This window comes from Crinia signifera, chromosome 2 (genome assembly GCF_055691185.1).
Source record: "Crinia signifera chromosome 2, ASM5569118v1, whole genome shotgun sequence".
Classification (NCBI taxonomy): domain Eukaryota; kingdom Metazoa; phylum Chordata; class Amphibia; order Anura; family Myobatrachidae; genus Crinia; species Crinia signifera.
Window position 1 is genome coordinate 83,765,421 of NC_139218.1, and position 24,902 is coordinate 83,790,322.

At 42.6% G+C, this 24,902-nt stretch overlaps 1 protein-coding gene and 2 pseudogenes across 9 annotated transcripts in view; 1 reads left to right on the forward strand and 2 right to left on the reverse strand.

Moving 5' to 3' along the window:
- Positions 1 to 24,902, reverse strand: part of CDKL5 (cyclin dependent kinase like 5) — a 325,745-nt gene that overhangs the window by 241,551 nt on the left and 59,292 nt on the right. The gene's annotated exons all lie outside the window — the stretch shown is intronic.
- Positions 9,839 to 10,441, reverse strand: LOC146058415 (phosphatidylethanolamine-binding protein 4 pseudogene; annotated as a pseudogene).
- Positions 14,923 to 15,525, forward strand: LOC146058416 (phosphatidylethanolamine-binding protein 4 pseudogene; annotated as a pseudogene).

Genomic DNA, 24,902 nt, shown 5'->3' on the forward strand with positions numbered 1-24,902 from the left:
ACACCGCCATGTAAGAAATATGGTGTACTTCTACAGCAGACACTTGTTCGTTAGAGGTATAAAACGTTTCTGATCAGAGAGACATGTTTAGGTTTAGTCATTGCCAGGAGAATGTCTGATGTCCAGTATATACAGTCATGCCTGGCGGTGGCGTCATGTTTTAGGGCTGTCTCACTCCACCGGGAGGAAGCAGTGCGGTAGGTGCATAGGAGGTTTGACCCTAGTTGAACGCCCATTTGTGATCTGTTGTGGCAGCTGAGGGGGGGGGGAGTATGCACCCCTCCCATCTGCCACTATGTCACTGGATCCACGCTTTGCGTAGTGTGTAGTCCACCCCCCATTACCCTGACAAGACAAGAAATACAAAAAAAATGTTATCCTCATTCATTTAAGGGATCTTGATAAAGTTGAAACATCCTTCCCAGATAAAACAATATCATAATGGAGCAACATAGGGCCTGATTCAAAGACTTACACTATGCAGCTCTGAATGTCTATGCAGCTACTAGAAATCAACTGGCAGCTTTATAGTCCTAGCGGCTGCGTACAAAGGCACACAGTCACTAGTCTTTTATTATCAGCTGCTGAGAAGCTCTATGATCGCGCAGCATATCCACATACATAAGGGATCACAGGCACAAACTGAGACATGCCCAAAATGATTTTACATTCCTGACTGTCAATCTCTTTGTAAATAAAACCAATCTGCTGTCAGCACATGCACAGTGCAACTTTGACACATGTGCAGCTATCTGATAATCGCTTATTAGGGCCAAACAAGTCCAAAAAAATAATTTGCTCAAATGTATTTTTTTTTTTTTATGTTTGGGCTTTTTGAAGTCACCCCATTGTATAATTACATGTACTCATAATTTTCACAAGTGGAACTTGCTGGCACAGTATAAGATAATATTATAAAAGTGGCTAAAGTGTATGCATCAAATGCAAGCCTTATAGCCTTCTTTCTCTCTGTGGTGGAAATACAGTAATTGACAATCACACAGGAAAGGCCAACTATGTGATATGGGCCCGACCTTGCCCAATTATGGTGGATCGGGCAGAGAAATCTGGTGAAATCGTCCCCCTCCCGGCATCAAGGAAAGGGTATTGCATACGATACATCGCATGCAGAAGTAACACATGGTACTTGTACCGGAGGGCCCCTGGGGGGGATTGGATGCAACGTCTCAGAGGAGAGAAGTCACATAGTGTATGGGGGCCTAAAGATATTTCACAAGGGGGGTATTTTAACTTTTCACATGAATAAACCCGATGCATACAATTCACCCTAGATACATTTTGTCAACCTGAAATTTACATTTAAAGAACCTGTTTTAATTGATGTATGGTGATAGATGACCTCTCTTCTACAGAATATACTTTTACAGTCCTGCCTATAGGAGTAAGTGATATTGCACTGTGTTTTAGTGCCAGGTGCTTTATTACAGTCTGTTGGCAAGGCAGAAAATGTTCCCAGTACTTTGGCAGATCACACTGCAGTATTGATTAAGTAATCAGCCATAAGGGATGCGCGCAGCTTTAGGTCTTGGCAGCTCACAAACCTACATCAGAGGATCAATCAGACAATATGCCTCGATTAAGAAAAAGCAATCCTTAACTACTAGGTTACATTTACAGGCTAAGATAAGAGAGATCTCTTACTAATATTCCGAAACCCCAGCCTGTTCAATCGCGAAGGCTACAGTATGTCAGATAAAACATTTTTATTGGATGTCCTTTTATCTTGTGACACAGAAAAGTCTTTATGTTGGACACAAAGAAAATGTTATAGCAAAGCCAATAAGCCTGATAGGATGAGAAGGCACACATTATACATGCGGCTGGCATACCATAGGATTACACAAAACCTCCAATATAAATGTTACCTATAACCCAAGTTGGATTCACAAATTGAACTATGACCATTTTCCCACTTTGTACTCCAATGACAATCTGCTCTTACTGGAAAAGTTACAGACCTCTATCCAACTTGCACACTTGAAAGGAGACCTAAAAGCCTTTTCCATCAAAATCCCATGAAAACTGGTTCAAACCTGGGAAGACACTGTTTCTGATGCGGTGCTGACTCGGGTTATTCCTGGGTCAGAGCCATTCACAATGCACATGGGTGCTGCGGCTTGACATCACCTCCAAGCATCATGAAATCCAACTTTCCTCATGCTATAAAAGGGTACTGGGTCAAATAACCCGGGTTACCCAATTCCACTGCAACTTCCCATTTAAAAACATCGGTTCCTCAATGATTAGACCTGTGTGGAGCCATTTCCACTGGCAATAGATGGTGGGGCATTAGGGTTAAGCACCAGAGGGAGGGTTCGTGGGGGAGGGTGGGGGTAGGGTTAGACATATAGCAGGGCATAAGGGTTAGGCACCAGCAGGAGGGTTTGGGTTATGCACTAGTGATAAGGGTAGGGATAGGTTTAGGGTTAGGCCAGTGGTTCCCAAACTTTTTAAAATCACGGCACCCTAGAGCATCAGAATTTTTTTCACGGCACCCCTAGTCCAAAAGTTTCTTATTCTGTAAATTGATTTGTATATCATACATGGGTTTATTTATGGGTGAGGGACAGGATTAGCTTCTGTTTGTCCAGATATTTTATTATTTGTAGCCCACCAGCAATGTTTTTGCTTTTTACAATGACCATAAATAATTTCAGTTGCCTCTAGACCACTAATCCAAGGCAAGTGTCCCGAGGCACCCAAGGGAGCCTAGGCGCACAGTTTGGGAACCACTGGGTTAGGACGCCCACACATATAAGAAACGACCGCCGATAATACCAGATTATTAAGCATGCTTAAAAACCTGATTTGGCGATCCCCGATGGTTTTTGATCGGGATCGCCACAAGGGGGAGCCCACACATCTAAAATTAATTGTGGCAATCATCTCCATATCTGAAAATTGTCACAATTAATTGCTGATGTATGGGGCCCATTAGGCACTTGGTGGTGGGGTTAGGCTGTTAGAGGGGTAGGGTTAGACACATGGCAGGGCATTAAGGTTAAGCACTAGTAGGAAGGCAAGGTTCATTGACTGTCGACCTACAGTATTAATCCACACCACAAAGATCTTAGGTGACATACAAAACACGCTGCAATGATGAAGTATACAAGATAGAGTGGTGAGCAGATTTTTGAAATAACTGCTGCCCAGTGAATTATTTTGAGGAAAATGTTTTTCCCCCCATACTGCATGAACACAGCGGCATACTAACTGGTCAGCCCACGCCCCGCATTCAGCGATCAGCGGCGGAAATATAAATCAGCTCAGACAGACTGTTAATTCCGAAAGGGAGAAGAAACATTCGATGGTCGGCAACCATCAAATGATTTCTCTCCCCTTCAGCCACATGCGGTAGGTGGGGTGGCAATGACCTACCTCAAATGGTAGATGGGGTAGCGCTGACCTGTTCTCTAGGCTGCAAGTTTACGGTCTGAATCAGGCCCAAAATTCTGTTTATACATTACAAGTAGAAAACCACCAGACACAAGAACACCACACAATTATCACAACAAGTGATGAGGGGCAGGTTTGTGTAAAGAGCAGAAAACAGGTTAGAAAACAACAAATTGATTCATTGTAGATCACTCTGGTTTCTAAAGCCAAGAAATTTGTCCCTTATATTTTTTTGCAAAAATACAATCATAGTAATAATTACTATGAATGAGCCTATACACATGTGCTGGTTCTGCCTATACGTAGACACTAAATAAACTGTATTCCCACTTCTCCAGAATAATAAAAAAAAATCTCTGGACAATTACTCATTTAAAGGACTTCAAAATTCAAAAAGGGGAGCAACACCAACTGCCAGCGAGTCATTTGGAATGGAATCGTCAACAACAGCATTGATGGCTGTCAGATCTGACTTTATTTCAAAGTCAGACCTGTTTTGTCGGAAATGGATATGTATCGTCGAAGTCACAGGTGTTTTTCGACAGTCTGCAGCCGTTTTCACCGATCCACAGACTTTCTGACAATCTGAACAATGATTTCCAACTGTGGAGTTACTGTCTGTTTACGCGAAAAAGGCGTGAGATTCCGACTGTCAAGACGTTCTGCCAGTCGGAATCCCAGATTGAATACCCCCCTAAGGGGCAAATTTACCATCACTAATTTCCTTTAAATCTGAACCAGGAAAGTAAATAGAGTAACCTCGCACTGATCACCAGGGTAGGATCTTATCAAGGTCTATTTCCTGGCGACTCTACCTTATTTATTTATTTATAGTTTCTTATATAGCGCAGCAGATTTCATTGCGCTTTACAACTGATGAAAACACTGAACGAACAAACTGGGTAGAACAGACAGACATAGAGGTTGGAGGGGAAAGAGGGGGGGACTGGACTGTACACCATATTTTTAAACATAATGAGAGGTTTAAAAATATGGTGGTTGGAGGGCCCTGCTACAAGCTTACAATCTATAGGGAAATAGGAGGGAAACACAAGGACAGGCACCAGTAATAGCATAGCAGTCCCACCAAGTTGCAAGTCCAGAAGGGAAGCTATATAATACATGAGTGCCTCTGAGGGTTATGTGGGTGGTACCCACATTTGATAGGCTTACCTGAAGAGGTGAGTTTTCAGGGAACACTTGAAAGTTTTGAGGCTTGATAAGAGTCTAATTGTGCATGGAAGGGTATTCCATAGGGTGGGTGCGGACCTATGAAAGTCCTGTAACAGTGAATGGGATCTAGTAATCCATGCAGAAGAGAGACACAGAGCGGAGAGAGCATTGCTCAGGAATTAATACATTGCTCAGAAAAATATTACTTATCGTCATGGTATAGTGTTCATTCTAGCACCCGCCATCTTTAAAAACCCATGCAGTTCCAGTTCCCTGCCTGGGGTGTCGCTGTCTGCTGTGGTGTTTGCATATACAGACCACATTGTGCTAGAAGCACTACAGCAGACAGCGACACCCTAGGCAGGGAAGAGGAACTGCATGGGTTTTCAAAGATGGCGAGTGCTAGAATGAACACTATAGTATATAGTGAAAAGGAATATTAGTTTTCAGGGAAAGATTTAATAATAAAAATAGCCCAAATGAGATTAAAAGCGATCTAACTGCTCCAATATAAGGTTAACTTATTGTACTGGTATCATTTCCTACTGAGAATTAGAACACTGTTATAAAGATTGGAAGTGACATGGGCAAAGATTAATCATAGGGTGGTCATGAGGAGCAGGTGTCCAGGCTTACTGCAGATTGGCCATGAAAGAACTAGAACTTTTCATTTTCAATATTTTGGTTTGCTTGGAATAAAAAAACAATGTTATTGTATTTCTAAATAAAAAAATAAACCCATAAAATATTTTTTAGAGTCTCAAGGAATAGTAGGCCCTCAGCTTGTTAGAGACCAATTACTTAGCCTATGCCATATGTTCTAGGGTCTGAATATGCAATCATGGGAACAGAGATGAGGAGAAACTCACTGAATTAAACACATTACATTACAGTGTAGGAGGCAAGCTCGGAACAGATGCTGACGGAAATAGCCAATTTATATGCAGAAAGCGCACTGAAATTTCAGCTCTGAAAAAAAGCCATTTACGGTGTTTTCAGATCTTATTTGTAACACAGCACAGAAATAGCTATTACAAATCTATAAAAGAGATATCAATATTAAAAGCGTATCTAAGGGACTGGTTAATGCAGATTCTTTAATAATGCTTAAATTAAAGAAATTCAATTTATGTCATGTAGCAATTCCTGGGCCAAACTTATACAGAAAAACAGGAAGCTAAACCCAATGGCAATGGTCAGTGGGTGGGATGTTCTAGGTAGCCAATGAACAGTCAGTTCTTAAAGTTGATCAGTTGGGAGCAGGAAAAGTGGGCAAATGTAAGGAACCAAGCAACTCTAAATAGGGCCAAATTGTGATGGCTAGATGAATGGGTCAAGGCATCTCCAAAATGGCACATCTTGTGTGGAGTTCCCATAGTTCAATGGTTAGTACCCTCGAAAAGTGGTCCAAGGAAATATAGTCAGTGAAATGACGATCATGGACATCATGGTCATGGACATCCAGCTCATTGATGTGTGAGGTGAGAGAGAACTATCCCACAGATGAGATACTATTGCATTGCTATAAAAGTGATGGCTATAATAATAAAGAGGTGTCAGAACAAAGTGAACTTCAGCTTAATGCATACAGGGCTGTGTAGCCGCAAATCCGGTTAACTCTTGTCCACCTCCGAAGCACCTATGATGGGCAAATAAGTATCAGAAATGGAACATGGAGTAATGGAAAAAGGTGGCCTGGTCTGAAAAATAATAGTTTATTTTACATCGTGTGTGTGTGTGTGTGTGTGTCATTTACCTGGGAGAGAAGAGAGAACACTAGGGTGCACAATGGGAAGAAGGCAGCAGAGGCAGTGTGGTACATTGGGCAATGCTCTTCTGGGAAATCTTAGGTCCTGGCATTCCCATGGCTGAAAGTTTACCATGTACCACCTACCTAAATATTGATGCAGACCAAGTTCACCCTTTCATGGCAATTGTATTCCTTATTGGCCTCTTTTAGCAGGATAATACACCTCACCACACGGCAAAAATTGTTCAGGAATGGTTTGACGAACATGACAGTGTTTAAGGTATTGACTTTTACCTCCAAATTCCTGAAATCTCAAGGTGACTGAGATTTCTGGGGTATGCTGGTAAAACAAGTCTGAGCCATGGAAGCCCCAACTTGCAACTTCTAGGACTTACAGCAATGTCCTTAGAGGTATTATAGACTCCATGCCTCGATGGGTCAGAGCTGTTTTTGTGGAACTAGGGAAACCTACACAGTGTTAGACAGGCTGGTTCAATATTATGACTGATTGGGGCATATATATATATATATATATATATATACGAGGTGTGGCTATTAAATAGTGAGATTGTACTTAAATAAAATAAACCATACTGTGAAAATTAAAAGGGAGTGGGGAAGCATTCACATTGGCCTATCCCAAAGCAGTTTTGCAAGTTTCACCACTTTTATATACATAGGGCCTTATTCAGATCTGATCGAAGTACACATTTGTTCTCAAAATAGGCAAAACCATGTCTACTGCAGGGGGGCAAATGTAACATGTATAGAGAGATTTAGATATGTGTGAGTTATTTTGTTTCTGTGCAGGGTAAATACTGGCTGCATTATTTTTACACGATAATTTTAGATTTCAGTTTCAACACACCCCACCCAAATTTAACTATCTCTGCACATGTTACATCTGCCCCACCTGCAGTGCACATGGTTTTGCCCATTTTGAGAACAAATTTGTACTGCGATCAGATCTGAATAAGGCCCTTAGGGTGCTTTTGTTTTTCCCATGTTTCGTAAAATTTATAAGCACATGAATAAAAATAACATGCCCCTTCACAGAAAAAAAATCCTGATTTTTTGACACCAAAATTTGAATAAAAAAACCTTTTAGTTTAAAAGTTCACATTCCAGCTCTCCATGAAAAGATGGAGAATTGCTACACGGAGAGAGATGGCGAAAATCACTTAGAAAGACGGTAAATATTTCACATTGAATAGGGTTGCTCGCTTTTAGAGAGCAAAATGCTCCGTCCAAGGCGAAAAAAGCACAAATTCGCCATAAAACAGGGCGAATTTTTCTCATTGAATACTGCCCAGAGAGAGGATAGAGAGAGGAGGGGAAGTGAGCACTATCACACTGCAGCACAACCATACAGTAGGTCTCTGATCAGGCAGGAACTCCATGGCATTAGACCCCACACCATAAAAATGTGAATTGTGGTGCTGCTCTGATGCCAGGAGCCAGCCAGTCTAGGGCTAAACTTTCTGCAGTGTGTGTGTGGGCACTAACAGCGGTGGATTGGGACAGATAGGGCGGTTTCACACATTCTGGCTCCTGCCGGGCGGCGAAAACCTGCTGCTGCAACCAGACGGCCGGGCCGTTGACGTCCCGTTTGAATGGGCACAATAGTGTCCATTCACAACTACTGTGCACGGCTCGGCTTCCTGGCCGTGCGGGATTTTGCCATCCGGCCGGAGCCGGACAGTGTGAAATAGCCCATAAGCAGCCCTAATTGGGGTGGGGTCTATTAAGGGGGTGGCATGCAGCCTAACCCTAACCTTCCCAATAGTGCCTAAACCGATGTTCGCTGTCTGTATCCTGATACTTTTTCGAGATTTCTGGTGCCGATCTTCTGACAGCAGTTGGGATGCTGGAGTCTGTATTCTAAACGCCAGCATCCTGACCGCATCTTGCTCTGATACCACTACTCCTCCATAATACCTAATCATACATCTACACCAGAATCTTACTATAACTACTACAGTAAAACCATAAGGCAATTGTGTTGATGTAGTGATCCCAAACAGTTAATTTGTTGCCAGCTCCCACAGAAAGATACATACATTTGTTGGAAGTTTTAAATACCATCAGGAGTGTTTTATGTGACCTGCCAGTGAGCAGGGGAGGCTGAGCTCACAGCGGGGAGAGGTGAGGACTTAATTTATTGAACAAGGGAAGCTGGACTGGTACCTGCACTGACCTGTGATGTGTGGCCGGACAATGCAGCAATCACTCATCCCCGCACTTTTGGTAGACTGTATCCGGCTCCCGTAGCGTATCTCAGCTGAAGCAGCAGTCTGATACTGTGCTATGCTGCTAGTGCACTGCCCTGCAAGCCTGCACCGCTGCTGTGTTGTACTGTCCTGGTGGAACTAAGTAGCGGTGCCTGCTCCCGGAAATGGGCAATAGCCTGTGTTGATGATAGCAAGCCACCTGACGCTTTCCGCAGCGGAACGCAGTGTGCACATTTCTGAAGCTTGGTCTCAGGCCAGCAGCAATGTGGATTGTTGGAGTGACCTAGCTGAAGATACTTCAGGACAGTAAGTTACTGGGTGCAGGGGGGAGCTGCGGGCCCTTGAAACAGCTCGGGCCCCATAGCAGCTGCACCCCCTGCACCCTCGGTAGTTACGCCACTGCTTGCGTGGGTTTCCTCCAGGTACTCCGGTTTCTTCCCACAATCCAAAAATATACTGGTAGGTTATTTGGCTTCTAACAAAAATGAACCCTAGAATGAATATGTGTGCGTGTACATGTGATAGGGAATATAGACTGTAAGCTCCACTGGGGCAGGGACTGATGTGAATGTTCAAATACTGTATTCTCTGTAAATCGCTGCAGAATATGTGTGCACTATATAAGAAGCACCCGTTTTATAATATATATATATATATATATATATATACACGCACACATGCTCCTAAGGTGTGGCTATTAAATAGATTGCTGTCATGATTCACTTTTCATCATATTAATTACATTTTAATCCCATTCCTCCTCTATGTACTACCCTTCTGCATCCACACACTACTGCATTCTTATTTCCCATTGGCCAAAGCCATACTTTAGCTCATTATCTATCTACTATTTCAACAGCTCCAGCATTTTTTTTTTTTTTAGTAACTGATACAAAACAGGTTCCCTTGGGTACAGGTTCAACTTTATTTATTTATTTAACAGCATTAGTTAAAAATAATTTTAATTCATTCATTAGGAGGTAGATGTATGAAGCAGTGATAAGGGAGGAGAAGTGATAAAGTGCCTGGTACTTTATCACCAGCCAATCAGCTTCTAACTGTCCCTTTTTAAACCCAAGCTGTACAGACTGGGTCTAAAAAGGGACAGTTAGAAGCTGATTGGCCAGTGATAAAGTACCAGGCACTTTATCACTTCTCCTCCCTTATCACTGCTTCATACATCTACCCCTAGATGTTTTATCTTTAACAGCATTCCAAACATTTGAACCTGTTTCCTGCTTCAGTTTAAAGCCGCAGTTATAGAATCCTACTGGAGCGGGTGAATGACCACGAACTGAGAGGTGGCTACAGGATCACTCAAGGCAGACCTCTGGATAAATTCGGTAACATCCCAACTCGCACGAGGCTCCTCGACCGATAGGAGAACGGGAGAATTTCCTGGATTTTGCAGGTAGAGCAGGAACTGGTATCTGTGATATCCTGCTTGTTTTGGTACATTTGGTCGATGGTAAGATGATAAGACATTTCCAGTTACGTCTTCCATTCTGAGGAGAACATAACCTGGTATATCAGTGACCAGCCAGTGTCTCCAGAATCTGTATATTGGCTTGAGTCTGCTTGGAACGTCTGGATCCACCATAATCAATGTATACATCATTTCTGGCTTGGCATTGTCGTATTTGATCCATGGAGGTCCCCAATTTTGTGTCAAGCCACTATGATATCCATTACAGTTTGGTATATAAATACAGGAGGCATCACCCATCTTGGGGTATATAACATGAAGATCAGTACTGCAGAAACTGGTGTCGTCTGCAAGGATAGGCTCAAAGTCGCATGAAATAGTCCTACAAGAAGTGATGGATAAGAATGAAAGCAGGAATCCAACCTGAAATAATAACCTTGACATTTTAGCAAGTCTTGTCAAGAAGTCACCACTATGCGTTCTGGCCAGTGCTTGTCTGCAGACTCTGATGCTTATCCCCAGTCCTATGATTCTATATCTGTAATGTCATAATTGATGTCATAATTACTGAAATTTGAATGAAGCTTCAGTTAGCTGTCATTCTGTGATGTCATAATTACTCAAATTTGAATGAAGCTTTAGTTAGCTCTGTCATTTCCCTGAGCTTACTATTTCAAGTCGTGGTTTGCATATTGGAATTCTATACTATTATTCCAAGATGATGGAGGGGTCTAAATTTTATATCCTTTCTTCCATCTAGTTCTGACTCAGGGACCAACTTGGGGCCCTCCATCACTACATCTTTCAAGAGGTGGTCATAGAATATGACCACCACACTGAGTAAAATTCATTGGTGTTTTAAACTCACCTTATTTTAATATGTGTTTGTTAATCACACTTTTGCAAAAAAAAAAAGAATGTTTGCAGAATAGTAATGTCCTTACAATTTAAGTACAATCTGACTTTTCCAAATATAATATTTGGATGATATTGACATTTCTACAATTATTTCACCCAACCACACTCCATCGGCAGTGGTCACATTCCTGACTGCAAATCAGGACTATCTGTTAACAACTTTAAAGGGAAGAGTCAATGATTGATTGTGTATTTATGGTATTTTTAGTGTAATGCTATTACTAACACAATCTACTGGAACTGCATTTTGTCAGCACATTTAAAACTGCAAGACTCTATCATGACCGATCCTTGTATCCCCATCACATCTATGTATTAATACAGTAGTTTATTGAAGTAGAACCAGTTAGTGGCATTGAATAATTCAAATAAACAAACTCATCTGCTCCAGCCAGTGCTATAGTGAAGAACCCGACAGCTTCTGTTTCAGTGGTCAAGTCCAATAAGACATAATATTGAGCCGCAGCCAAATGCCCTTTTCAGTGTGTGTGTGTTACACCTTCCTCAAGGGTCTGGAAGGTGTGACACATGCGTGCGCACACACACACACACAGAAACATACTTGTAAACAAGTCTCTTGTTTACAACTACTGTATTGTTCTGTGCTTTGAGAATTTTTTTGAAACTACATTGGTAATCGTGCTTCTGTTAGCCTTAATGGAGCTGCAGATACTGTACAATATGCTAATAACTCTTTACGAGCGGGATTCACTAAAGAAAAAAAATGTGGTTTAAAACCCTGGTTTTAGGATTTTTACTGCATTTCTGAATGTATTAAAGGTCCCTCTAGCAGGGCTCCTTTGTGGAGGGTAATGCCAGCTCTGTGTGTGTTTCTGTGTGTACTGTTTGTGTGTGTGTGTGTGTGTGTGTGTGTGTGTGTGTGTGTGTGTGTGTGTGTGTGTGTGTGTATATATATATACACATATGAGGCTGGATCAATAAGTACCTGTGTTTGAAGACAGGTGGTGTTGCTGAGGAAAGTTGGTATTACTGTTATGTACTACCAAATTTCAAACAACGCCATACCAAATTTCAGATTAATTAGTTTTTTTTTCACCACGACAATGCACCAGCTCCCTCATCCGGAATAGTTGCGGTCAAATTGCATGAATTGCGCAATGAATTGTTACAGCATCCACCGTACTCGGTCGACTTTTGCTCCCTGCAACTTCTTTATGTTCCCTAACCTGAAAACCAGTCTTATGAGGAAAGAAAGAAAACAATTCATAGCACAATTCATGCAATTTGGCTGCAAAAATTCAGGATGAGGAAGCTAGTACAATGTCAAGGTGGAAAAAAAACTAACCTATGAATCAATCTGAAATTTTTAGAACGTTGTTTGAAAGATGGTAGTACACGACAGTAATACCAACACTCAGCAACTCCACCTGACTTAGTTCAAACACAGGTACTTATTGATCTTATACTTATTGATCCTCCCTCATTTAATGCTCTGGTGCCCGCCGTACAGCCCTCTCTCAGCCGAATATAACCAGCAAGAATACGGCACTCTGGAGTCAGTCAGTGCAGGTAAACAGGTTACTTTGCTCCAAATCCAACATGTCTTGGGTGAGTACACCCATACTCACCCAAAACATGTTGGATTTGGAATAAAGTAACCTTTCTACCTGCATTGACTGTCTCCAGAGTGCTGCATTGCAGCAGTTAGTTTAATCCAACAAACCGGCAGCATAGACACGCGAGCTGTCAAACAAAGTGGTACCAACAAGGGAGACACCATTAAAGATTCCTTGGCTGATGTGGAGCGTGTACATGAAAACAAAGGAGCATGTAAGGGATAGCAATAATGTGGTGGTAAAGTTCCCAAAGCTCGCCTGTGGGAGTGCAAGATACCCAGGGATCATCAAACCTGAGCTAAAATACATGAAGAAAAGATGTTGTGTAGAAAGGAGTGCAGGGGAGAAAGTGGATAAGGGAAGTGAGTGGGGTGCACATTTGTTTTGCACACCCCACTCACTTTCTTCTTCCCAGCTGCACTGTAAGTTAAATTTTTCTCGGCAGCCTTTCATATTTTGCTCCACATCTTTCTCCCACCATCCCCACTGTGTGGTAGGTATAATGTATCTCTGGCAGCCCTTCATATTTTTCCTTCACACCCTTCTCACTCACTTCCCTTATCCACTTTCTCCCCTGCACTCCTTTCTACACAACATCTTTTCTTCACGTATTCTAGCTCGAGTGTACTCACTCAAAACATGTTGGATTTGGAACAAAGTAACCTCTTTACCTGCACTGACTGACCCCAGAGTGCCGTATTCTTGTTGGTTATATTTGGCTGAGAGAGGGCTGTGCGGCAGGCACCGGAGCATTAAACGAGGGTGGATCAATAAGTATAAGATCAATAAGTACCTGTGTTTGAAGACAAGTGGTGTTGCTGAGTGTTGGTATTACTATCCTATACTACCATCTTTCAAATAACGCCATAAAAATGTCAGATTGATTCATAGGTTATTTTATTTTTTTCCACCACAACATTGCACTAGCTCCCTCATCCCGAATTTTTGCAGCCAAATTGCATGAATTGCGCTACGAATTTTTTTTTTTTTACCTGCGAGCCAGGTTTTCAGGTTAGGGAACAGAAAGAAGTAGCAGGGAGTAAAAGTCGGCCGAGTATGGTGGATGCTGTAACAATTCATTGCACAATTCAACCGCAACAATTCCGGATGAGGGAGCTGGTGTATTGTCGTGGTGAAAATAAAAAAAACCTATGAATCAATCTAAAATTTGGTATGGTGTTGTTTGAAAGATGGAAGTGCACGACAGTAATACCAACTTTCCTCAGCAACGCCACCTGTCTTCAAACACAGGAACTTATTGATCCAGCATCATATCTCCTATATATTTGATCTGTCAATCACCTGTGTGTATATTGCTGGGCGGAGTTAGAGTGTATATTGCTGGGCGGAGTTAGAGCCAACCGGCCAGCATTATACACAAAGGGTGTTTGACAGACTGCCTTAGAATTATTCCGCCCCTCGCCCAGCGTTATACACACATACTCCCCCGCCCAGCTTTATAACACCGCTGACTGACAGACTCAGCATCATACACACCCCAAGTTATGCCCCCCGCCCAGCGTTATACACAAAGAGGTCTGCTCCCCCCAATCTTATGCAAACACACAGATCCCCCCCAGTGTTACCACCCCATCCACCGCCACTCCCCTGTCCAGTGCCCAAGCAGCTGGAAGTCCCGTGGGACCTTCTGGAAGTCTTGCGGGAGCACAGCTTCCTCACCCTGTGCCGTGAAACACGCCGGGGACACTGCCACCTGCAATCAACTGTGGACATCACATGGGACAGTGGCTGCAAATCACTCCCGCCCCTCAACTGTGATGGGGATACAAGCATCAGTCATGATAGAGTCTTGCTGTTTTAAATGTGCTGACAAAATGCAGTTCCAGTAGTTTGTGTATGTAATAGCATGACACTTAAAAATACCATAAATACACAATCAATCATTGACTCTACCATTAAAGTTGTTAAGAGATAGTCCTGATTTGCAGTGAGCTAATAAGGTGTAAACCATGACTTTTGGAATGTGACCACTGCCAAATGAGTGTGGTTGGGTGGAATAATTGTAGAAATGTCAAATTCATCCAAATACTATATTTGGAAAAGTCAGATTGTACTTAAATTGTAAGGACATTACTATTCTGTAAACAATTTTTTTTTTTTTTTTTAGCAAAAGTGTGACGAAAGATATAAAAAATTAGACCCCTCCATCATCTCGGAATAATAGCATAGCATTCCAATATGCAACCCACCACCACTTGAAATAGTAAGCTCAGGGAAAGCTAACTGAAGCTTCATTCAAATTTGAGTAATTATGACATCACAGAATGACAGCTAACTGAAGCTTCATTCAAATTTGAGTAATTATGACATCACAGATATAGAATCATAGAACTGTGGCTAAGCATCAGAGTCTGCAGACAAGCACTGACCAGAACACATAGTTGTGACTTCTTGACAAGACTTGCTAAAATGTCAAGGTTATTATTTCAGGTTGGATTCCTGCTTTTATTCTTATCCATCACTTCTTGTAGGCCTATTTCATGCGACTTTGAGCCTATCCTTGGAGATGACACCAGTTTCTGCAGTACCGATCTTCATGTTATATACCCCAAGATGGGTGATGCCTCCTGTATTTATATACCAAACTGTAATGGATATCATAGTGGCTTGACACAAAATTGGGGACCTCCACAGATCAAATACGACAATGCCAAGCCAGAAATGATGTATACATTGATTATGGTGGATTCAGACGTTCCAAGCAGATTCAAGCCAATATACAGATTCTGGAGACACTGGCTGGTCACTGATATACCAGGTTCTGTTCTCATCAGAGGGGAAGACATAACTGGAAATGTCTTATCATCTTACCATCGACCAAATGTACAAAAACAAGCAGGATATCACAGATACCAGTTCCTGCTCTACCTGCAAAATCCAGGAAATTCTCCCGTTCTCCTATCGGGCGAGGAGCCTCGTGCGAGTTGGGATGTTAATGAATTTGTCCAGCGGTCTGCCTTAAGTGATCCTGTAGCTACCTCTCAGTTCATGGTCATTCACCCGCTCCAGTAGGATAACTGTGCGGTTTTAAACTGAAGCAGGAAACAGGTTCAAATGTTTGGAATGCTTTTAAAAATAAAACATCTAGGGGTAGATGTATGAAGCAGTGATAAGGGAGGACAAGTGATAAAGTGCCTGGTACTTTATCACTGGCCAATCAGCTTCTAACTGTCCCTTTTTAGACCCAGTCTGTACAGCATGGGTTTAAAAAGGGACAGTTAGAAGCTGAATGACCGGTGATAAAGTAGCAGGCACTTTATCACTTCTCCTCCCTTATCACTGCTTCATACATCTACCCCTTAGGAATTAATTAAAATAATTTTCAACCAAAGCTGTTCTAAATAAATAAATAAAGTCGAATCTGTAGCCAAGGGAACCTGTTTTGCGTGAGTTACTCAAAAAAAAAAACGATGGAGCTATTGAGATAGTAGATAATGAGCTAAAGTATGGCTTTGGCCAATGGGAAATAAGAATGCAGCAGTGTGTGGATGCAGAAGGGTAGTACATAGAGGAGGAATGGGATTACAATGTAATTTATATGATGAAAAGTGAATCATAACAGCAAGCTATTTAATAGCCACAAAGGTAAAAACCGCCACTGCCAAAGAATATAGCCTATGCTAGCAGAACAGCACTGGGCCTGGTACACTGAGAAGCACTACACATCAGTGTATGAGGACCCATATGGGGACACCTACTGCCCATGGAAGTAACAAGGAAATGCAAATAGTACTTGAAATGAAAAACAACATTCAAATGTGCATCAGATGTGTATAACAGTTTTAACTGCTGAAAACACAACAGCTACAGAAACAATTATTTAGGGGGATACGATCAAGTTCAATCAATGGAATATACAGTCAGACGCAGCCTGGCCAACATGTAGCCCTACAGCTGTTGAAAATCTACACATCCCAACATGCCTTGCCACAGTTTCCTAATAGAAAAACTGTGTCCTGGCATGCTGGGATTTGTAGTTACACAGTAGGAGGAGAGCAACAGGTTGTTGGGTATGGTCGATTGTGTCTAACAATAAACTGCATATATGGATATTCTTGCAAATATTGTCCAAAAGCAGAAAATAGCATGAAAAGGTGGGTAGACCTGAGAGGGTTGTGGGCATTAGCTCTCTGAGCTTCTTGGGAGGCAGTAGAAAATGCTGCCTGATCGCCATGACACAGACAGAGCGATCAGGCAGTATTCTCTTTCTGTTTCCCAGCCTGCAGCCAGACAGTGAATGGCTGTCATCATGCTGATTGGCGAATGGCTGGAGCTATCCACTAATCAGAGTGCTTACAGGAGGGTCGTGCTATGATTTTTACAGTTTTTCCCCATGAATGGGCTTGGAGGGGCCCCAAATGCAGCCCTGCCTGCACACAACCTTTACTGACCACTTCACACCTGTATATATGTTTCACTCAGAGAGTGGGCTTTTAGAAGTGGAGATGTTGCCCATAGCATCAATCAGATTCTAAGTACAGTGGGGTAGATTTATTAAGGGACGATAAGGGGCATTTGCGCTAACCCCATGCGCTAAAGCAGGGGATAGCACTTCCCCTTATCTATGACACCCGCTGAGCGGGTGTCTTTCGTGCGGCGGTGCGGGGCAGGAGACATAGCGCAGCTACGATATTTCGTACTGCGCGCCTGCCTCCTGCCTAATTTATGAACGGTCAGCATTGCTGACTGTTCCGCCGCCTGCAGCTGTCGACTTTGACAGCTGCAAACGGCGATGCCCTATGCCTACAGCAGGGACAGCGCTGTCCCTGCTGCTGGCTCTGAGCTGCACTGGGATCTCGCATGAGTAGCGAGATCCCGCGCATGCGCAGTGAGCCAGCCGGGGGAGAAGCAGGCAGCGCGTCAGTGTTAACTGACGCGCTGTCAGCTGGAGGGGGGAGTTAGAGCTCCCCCGATTCGGCGGCAAGATCTTAGTAGATCTTGTCGGTGTCCCCTCCTGCTTCGCCTCGCTAATGAGGCGAAGCAGGAACTGTTATAGCGGCGCTCTTAGCGCCGCTATAATAAATCTACCCCAGTATCATTTATGTACTCTAGCACCTTCTAGAAACTAGAGACTAAATGGTTGCTATGGGCAACACCTCCACTTCTAAAAACCTGCACTTTAAGAAATATACCCATCACTTCCTTCTATAGAACACTTGCAGAACATACTGTATTCACAGCCTTCACTGCCCCCCTCACAGCCCCTTCCACTGACCACCTTACAACAATGCCCCCCCCCCCCCCCTCAAAGGGCGGGGGTTGCTACTAATGCTGAATCCCTTACCACATTACTGCTGAATCCCTCTGCCAGCCATGTACATGGAGAGCGCAGCTGAGGGGCCGACCTGCAGGGGGGGGTAGGGGGTATATTTCTAGTATATTTCTAGCTATCAATATATATTGATAAATATGTATATATACACACACACATATACAGTTTATATATATAGTTATATATACACACACACATATATATATATATATATATATACATATGTATGTATGTATATAAACACATATATATATATATATATATAATATATATATAAATATATATATATATAAATAAAACTGTTATTATTTATTCTACCTGGAAACCCCCCTTTAAAAATCCTGCGTTTGCCCCTGACCTGTAACACTGAAACTGTAGTGTATCATCCCGACATTACTTTTTATATTTGCCCTCCCGACCACTTTGTTAGGGAGGTAAGGAAGGTAGATAAGTTTCCAATCTTAAATACTGTGCACATCATGGTCAGTATAACTTATGAAACCATAAAACTATTCTTCATGACAACTTACACAGACGCCTTATTGTGACATTCAATAAAGCTTCATAATGTATACGGCTGGATGCTGCAGAGTAATCCCTCCTGCCACTTGCGTTCTCGGGCACTGGCTGTTACAGTAGGTAGCACTGTCATTGGTTACTGTCTAAAAATGTGCCCGTGATAGTCCGATTGGCTAATATTCCCAAAGTCGTGAAGCTTATCTTGTTAACAATAACAGTGCCAAGATTGGTTTTTGTAGCAGCTGGCCTCTGTTTCAATATGTTTTCCCTGTGAATGCATTTTGCAGTGTAATTATTTCCACCCACAGGGTGAGTGTGACACAGAGTAGGACAATGTGAACTGGCAGGTCTGGAAACCTTAAAATAAAAAAAAATAAAAAACAAAAAAAAAATGTGCACCTTTGTTGGGAGAAATGTATATATATAAGATTGTTCTACATACTGTTCAGTCTACCTTAAATAAATATTACAGGGATATAAAGCACACAAGGTCTAATGCATTCCCACTCATGTTCTATACAAGAGACTATTATTTTATTGTGATTGACAAGAGTGGCCTTCAAACGCCGACAAGAAATTCTCTGCCACAACACATTTCCAAGTGTTCCTATGAGTCACAAATGACAAATCAGTTGAAATAAAACGGATAAGAACAGATAAACAAATGTTCCACATTAGATCTGAAATCCTTTTTTATTAAGTTATGTGGGTTTATTCAGTGTCGGACTGGGGCATGAAGGGCCCACCGGGAACATGCAGTTATAGGGGTCAATGTGTTGCCAGGCTACAGGGGTGTGTAGCCAGCCACCACAAAGCTTTGGCTAACCATTACAGTGCGTATGGCCTAGGTCGCTTGATAAATATATATATATACATATATACAGGTTGACTTTCCCTTATCCAAAATGCTCGGAACCAGAAGAATTTTGGATAATGGATGATTTTCTATTTCCTAATATTTTTATATTTCAATTATGTAATTTGTAATTATGTAATAGATAGATAGATAGACTGTTGTTTGTGCTAAGTCAGCTGCACCTTACAGAGCCTCCCTGTTAGTGGAGGATAATGTGGAATGAAAATAGTAGAAGATGTAAAGTGCGCTACCACCACCTTGATTAAAATTGTAAACAGTTGTTTCTATATAGATACAATTTGAAATAAAAACATTTTTATTAAAACAATTCAAAGTCATCAGACATGATAGATTCCATTCAATGCCGTCACAAAGGGAACAGACCCTTAACGCGTTTCGTCAGAATGACTTCATCAGGGGTACTGGTTCTAAAAATTGTAAAGCTTTTTTTTTAGCACACAATTAAATATCAGAGGTGGTTTTTACAAATCTAAAATTAATATACCAACCCAACACCTTTGGATCGCAGGGTTTGGGAATTAACCTTTATTGGTTTATTTGCGTTATAAATAGCGTCTGTGAAATGTTAAATAATAACATATTTTAGAATGGGAGGAGAGCATGTTTTTCAGATGTCATATGGAATTTATGTGAACATACCATATGTGGAAAAGTTTTTTTTTATCACGTCAATATTGTAAGTGCACCTAAATGATAACAGTACTCAATTAGTTTGGGTGCACTTTACAATAGTGATAGTATTTTATCACAATTAAGACAAGATTCGTTTTCAAACATAGTATTAAAAGCACTGTATGTTAGACTATTATACACGTGGCAATAAAATAATCTCTTTTGCATGACATTTCTTCTGTGCCGTAGTTGCCATGATAGTTAAAATAACCTGATTTCTGGAGTCTATGTATAATTAATAGGGAGGATATTATCCTGTTGTAGATGATTAGGTGCAACTAGAGAGGTGACTACATGCCAGCAGTGCAATTACATTCTCATTTGGATGTACAATCACAGGCACGGTGAATCAAGTCCAGAGCTTATTGATAATGTAACCAAATTGATTTAATCAAAGAGATGGCTGCATGTCCGCTGCATGTCAACAGCCCATTATCCTCCTTTGTGTATCACTTTGCGAGCACGATATTGCCTAGCTATGCAGCAATTAACAGAGGCTTGTATAATGGCTGCAGCAGGACCATGCAAGCCTGCAATTAATCAATATAAATGTTGGCTGCAATACACTCTAATGCTCCATAATGCTTTAGGCAAGTATGAATATAGGAATACGCAGGGCCGGTGCTAGGTTTCTTGGCACCCTAGGCAAATATTCAACATTATGCGCCCCCCCCCCCCCGTACCATTTTTTATACTCACGTGGTCCCCCTGGTATCCATCTTCAGAGGCATTCTTGATCCCAATGATGCATTGCACATGTGTGCCGGTGATGTCATCTATGCAAAGAATCATAGGGAATCCTCTCAGGATGGACGCTGGGGATGCCACAGGCGAGTATAAAAAAAATCTATATATACCCAAATCTACCAGCAAATGGGATGCCGGCGGCCAGAATACTGATGCCAGCATCCTGATACAGGGAATTCTGTCCCTCCCTGCAGCCTAACCCTAACTCTCCTGCCCTGCAGCCTAAACCTAAGTCCCCTAGTAGTGTCTAAACCTAACCCTCACCTCACCTCCCCTGACTTAACCTGACAATTGGGATTCTTGGTCTTTGGGCCACGGGTCAGGATGCCGACGTTGGTATCCTGACTGCCGGCATCCCGACAGCTGCGATGTTAACACTGCATCCCATCCCATATATTTATGTATTTTAGTGTTTATATGTGTTGGAAGAGGGTCTTGCGATGACAAGTCCCTGCACATGCAGCTGACAGATCCACCTTATCTAGTCAGCAATCTAGTTACCATTTGGAGCTCTAGACGGCTTACCACTTCTTGAAGAACTCTAGTATTAAGGTATTGCAAAAATACACAGAGGTGTGGGGGGGAGGTGGGGTACAGTGTGTCTCACACACACACACATGGGGTTAAAGGGGGTCACACACAGGAAGGATTTAGGGGATGGGTAAGGTTGCACACACACAACGGGGATTAGGGTGGTGGGGCAGACACAGAGTGGAAGAGGGTAGGGGGTGATATTTTTACACACACGCACCCAGGGAGGTTACACACTGGGGGGGGGGGTGGTAGGTGGGTACAGGGCTCCCTTGGCACTTACCAATCTCAATATGTGGGGTAAACTTCAGCCTGCAGACTGTCAGTGAGTCGAGCCCGCTGACCCAGACACTTCAGGATGGCGCTATCTCGAGCGGTGAGTCCACTAAGTGGACTCATCAGTGTGCGGGAGCAGGCGTCAGGCGTGCTGGTTCTGCTGAGCGCTCCGGCATCCGAGGGGAGGGGGTAGCGTTGGGCTACTATTGCTGTGTGGGGATGCAGGCATAGCACTGCTTCCCCTCATGGTGCGGCCGCGGCTGCTGGAGGAGGGAGTGAGCCGCTGGGTGGGAGAAGAGGCCGGCTGAGAGCTTTGGAATCCAGGTGCCTGACGGCGGGCTGCTGTGGCCAGACACAGACTGCGCGTCAGGAAGCAGAGGACGCGGATTTGAAGCGTCCTTGACATTGTCCTTCCCCACTGTGCGTCTACATTGTTATAGGGAGCAGGGAAGGTGCGATGAAATAACATTCCTCCTGTTTGCCTCTCAGCTTCCACAGCCAGCAGCAATGTAGATAGATGGCGCGGGCGGCTGCAGGCTGTGGGCGGGCGGCTGCAGGCTGTGGGCGGGCGGGCATTCCCAGCAACTGACTGAGCTCAACTATCAAAATGTTAAAACAACCAATCGTCAGCAGTGTGCAGTGCGCCCTCAATGACCGGCGCCCTAGGCGGTTGCCTAGGGCTGCCTAGTGGTCGCTCCGGCCCTGGGAATACGGATAGGAACGGCCCACTCACTTAATAGCATAGAAAAACCGTATGTACTAGAGCATTGTACATGCAATATGGGAGATCTACCAACGGTGCATGTTTTCCAGGCAACCTGTGGATCTATAGTAGGAATGAATGCAGCAGGTTTTAAAATGTGACAGTTAGTAATGACTACAGCTGTGCATCAACTAGGTAACCTGGAAAACGTGGACCGTTGGTAGATCTCGAAGGACCGGTTTGGCCACACCAGCTATAGGGTATACACATATCGGGAAACAGTTGGCTATAGAGTACACACATATCAGGAAAGAGGAAGCTACAGAGTACACACATGTATCAGGAAATAGGAGGCTATACAGTATACGTATCAGGAAACAGTAGGGTAGGGTATACACATTTCAGAAAAAGTTGGCTATAGACATACCTCCCGAAAAGGGGGCGTGGCCTCGTGAAAATGGGGCGTGGCCTCGCGGGGTGCCGCGAAATCCGGCCACGCCCCGTTTCCGCCGCTCGTCGTCGCTGAATAGACGCTGTGCGCATGCGCACAGCGTCTATTCTCGGCAAGCTGGGGGGGCTTGCCGAGTATCTCCCAACCGTCTCGGGAAGCCGAGACTGCGGTTAGCAGTACCGGGACGACGGGACATCGGCGGTAAATCGTGAATGTCCCGCCAAATCCGGGACGGTTGGGAGGTATGTATAGAGTACACACATATCAGGAAATAGGAGACTATAGAGTACACACATATCAGGAAATAGGAGACTATAGAGTACACACATATCAGGAAATAGGAGACTATAGAGTACACACATGTATCAGAAAATAGGAGTCTATAGAGTACACATGTATCAGGACACAGCAGGCTACAGAGTACACATGTATCAGGAAATAGGAGTCTATAGAGTACAAACAGATCAGGAAATAGGAGGCTATAGAGTACACATGTATCAGGACACAGTAGGCTACAGAGTACACACATGTATCAGGAAATAGGAGTCTATAGAGCACAAACAGATCAGGAAATAGGAGGCTATAGAGTACACGTATCAGCAAACAGTAGGCTATAGAGCACACACACATGTATCAGGAAACAGTAGGCCAGTAGGCTATAGAATACACATTAAATCCGTAACTGAAGAATTATGACTGCATATGTTCTGATCTTTATGCAGTATATTTCAAGGGAAGCTGGCTGTTTTGTTCACATTCAGCTCTGACTCATTCATTACAACAGGTTTTGGCATATGGACACCCAGCTGTTATCACACAGATCATCCAACTATTTTTTCAATTACATACACTAATCTATCGGCTCTGTCATTCACAATTCTGAAAGAAACAATAGTCTTCCGGACACTCCAGGAACAGCAATACATTGATAAACTCTTTTAGAAAAACGTACAATGCATACTTGAAATAGTAGTAAAACACTGCATATCTAGAAAGATATCACATTTGAAAAGGACAAAATAAATATCCAGTGCTAGCAGAGAGAAGAAATTAGTTTTCTGATGTGTTTAAAAGGAGCATATTATCTAACAGATTTCTGCAGCTGAAAATACCAGTGATCCAAATGTGAGATCATACTCAGAAGGCTGGTGCTGGAGCGAGAAGACCAAGTTCCTAATCCTACGCGTCTGTTTGTCATTGCAGTAGGAACACACAATGCTGGAGGCTTACATCATATTATAAAATTATTGAGTGTTCCTAATGTAAAGAAAACACCTCTTTTTTTCTGCAGCTTAGCATTGGAATAAAGCATATATAATCTTGTTTTAAAGCAGGATAGACCTAAAATCACATGAGACCAAGTGACAAGTATCTATACAGTACCATATATAAGGCATTTAGCATGCTAAAGGTAATGTGGATTAATTTAACAGCTATATTATTAGTACTCAATAGCATGCAACACAATATCATAATGTGGCATCGCATGTGAAATAATGTTTCAGGTTACTATGCATCTGTTTTGGACAATTGTATCCATTTATAAGGGTAGTACATGAGTTAACAACCCAATAGTTTGTAAATTATTTTATTGGTTGTGTAAACCCTCCTTAATGTGTGTGTAACCTCCTAGTTGGATATACCTTTCTTAATGGAAATAAGGAGGTTATTCAATTAGAGGTGCAGGTGGCAATTTGGCAGTGCAATGGCAGCTAAATGCTCCCAATGGCACCTGGACCAGCCCCCTCGCAGCCAAGATCCCGCACTGGACTAGCTGACTTATGTATGCAGCCTTATCAGAATCAGAATCAACTTTATTGGCCATGTATACATGTGTACACTAGGATTTTTTGTGGACAACACAGCAGCACCAGTATGGAAACTGTGAGAAGATTGCCCCAAATTGTCCCCAAGGTGTGGAAAATAAACATCCCGAACAGCAGTAGATAATGAGAACAAAATTGGCTAATAGGTCTAAACATCCACACCAGAAAAACTTACATGGGAAAAGGATGAATAACATAACTGAAGCTAGTATAGTGAACCATGGGATTAAACCTCAAAAGTACTATGTCATATACTGTATATAGCAATAACAAATACACAACTTAAGGGAACCTGACAGCGTTGATTCACCAACGAGACAGTCCATACTGTTCATAGCCAATTGTACATGTTACACATTTTATGGTAAGAGGACATTACTGTAGAACAGCTCTGTGCCCACATCATCTCATAAATCTACATAAATATACAGTTGTGAAGGCTGAGGGAAACGAGAAGGTAGTGCAGACTAGCATCATCACACCAAGGATACAGTTGTTTGATAGATGTACTGGAA